This window comes from Otolemur garnettii, unplaced genomic scaffold (assembly GCF_000181295.1).
Source record: "Otolemur garnettii isolate 467f Iridium unplaced genomic scaffold, OtoGar3 scaffold00039, whole genome shotgun sequence".
Classification (NCBI taxonomy): Eukaryota; Metazoa; Chordata; class Mammalia; order Primates; family Galagidae; genus Otolemur; species Otolemur garnettii.
Genome location: NW_003852434.1, coordinates 14,450,830 through 14,452,792, shown reverse-complemented (window position 1 = coordinate 14,452,792; position 1,963 = coordinate 14,450,830). Strand labels below are relative to the sequence as shown.

The window sequence follows — 1,963 nt, the reverse complement described above, 5'->3', positions numbered from 1 at the left end:
AATTGCCCGTTATGTTTCTCTTGGTTAGTCTGATGCTTAACAGTCTTTTCATTTTCTATCTTTTTGTATTTTTTAGAGAATAAAAAATTCTCTTCAGAAGGGGGGATTTAGCTTCTGCATATCTTCATGTTAAAGTAAGAAGACTGCTAAGAAAATATTTTCCTATCCCCAATTTTCTCTCCAAATGAACCCAGATTTCTTGTATTTTGGAATGATGTTAAGCAGTTTCTAGAAAGTCTCTGTTAAAATTCCGAGGCTGTCCGGGTGGTCCCCGCGGCCGGCCTACCTGACCCATCAGCAGGAGGTGTCGGGGCTTTGCAAGCGGGCGCTGCGCCACCTGGAGTCGTGGTGCATCCACAGGGACAAATACCGGTACTTTGCTTGTTTGATGAGAGCCGGGTTTGAAGAACATAGGCACGAAACAGAGATGAGGAAGGCCACCCAGCTGCTGAGGGAGGCAGAGGAAGAATTTCGGTATCGTCAGCATCCGCAGCCGTATATCGTTCCTGACTCTCCTGGGGTACCTCCTATGAGCGATACGAGTGCTACAGGGTTCCAAGTGGGGCTTAGATGACTGGCATCCTTCTGAGAAGGCCATGTATCCTGATTACTTTGCCAAGAGAGAACAGTGGAAGAAGCCACGGAGGGAAAGCTGGCAGCGAGAGGTTAAGCAGCTGGAGGAGGAAACCCCACCTGGTGGTCCTTTTCCTGAAGCTTTGCCTCCTGCTCGGAAGGACTGTGGAACAAGATATGAGACTGTCATTTGCCCCCCCTGTGGTGGCATGTTGTGACCAGACCCAGGGATCGGCCTGTGTGGAGAGAAAAGACCTTACTGTTTATGTTTGCAAGTGAAATAAGTTACAGAACACACATACACTTGCCCAAATAAAAATAACTGAAATGGAAAAAAAAAAATTCTGAGGCAATTTTTAGACACATTTTCATGCCCCTGTTTCACTGTATTTCTGAGAGAAGGAGAATTAGGAGTAGTAATCTATTGGGGTGATGACGGCAGGAGACGTGTGAGGCTGGGCAAGCCTGGTTTGAATAACTCGGTGAGAAACTTCAGAAATTCAGGGAATATTAAAAGACTATAGGTTTAAGATTATAATTAGCATGGCCAGAAAATAAGTGACTAGTCCAATGAGATAATTAATCTTCAGAATGGTACTTTTACTATCCCGTGCAAATACGTGCAAGACAAAGGATGAAGATCTGAAGGCGTGAAGGCTCAGCTTCAATTCTCAGGGACATTTACTTTTCAGTTGAGATATTTTTTTTTCTTTTGTAAATAATCAGTATGCTATTAATCTTTTCAAAAAATAATTTTCTTAACTGACCCTTTATTTTTAAACTTCTTCCACAAAAGTACTGTAGTATCATTAGCTATTTTTCTATTTACTTAGAAATGTGGTCCCCTGGCTCTAAGCCATGTTTATAACCCATAGTTTAATATTTGTATTTACTTTTGTGCCAGAGTCTCTTGATAACTGACTCAACTTAGAGTTTAAAAGGGAACTGGATATTTAGAAATAACTAACAACTGTGTGGTTTTGTTTCACTCATGGTAGAACGTACATGCAGAATTAACGCCAGAGTTTTTCAGAAAAAAATGTAGAGATTCTTAATTTGGAAATTCACAAAATGCAAATGTTCTAATGTTTCTTACTAATTAAGATTCATTTTAAGCATGTAGACGGTATTAAGACAAATATGTTCGTTTATCAACTACCTACTAATCTTGAATTAGGATACACACATGCAAAACACCCTATTGGTACTGGCAGGAAAGAGTCCTCCAGGTGGTGTCAATTTTATATTTAAAGCTATGGGATCCTGGTTAAATAGGGAAATCAGTTCAAAGTTTCTATTCAGTCATAATGAATTTGAATGTTTTTCCTTGTTCCTCATTTGCTTATTCCTTAAACGTAGGAGCTCATAACGAACCAGCACCATTCTCGGC

The 1,963-nt window shown here is 40.4% G+C and overlaps 1 pseudogene; it reads left to right on the top strand.

Moving 5' to 3' along the window:
- Nucleotides 1-276: 276 nt before the first annotated feature.
- Nucleotides 277-1,009, top strand: LOC100952726 (annotated as a pseudogene).
- The last annotated feature ends 954 nt before the right edge of the window (nucleotides 1,010-1,963 follow it).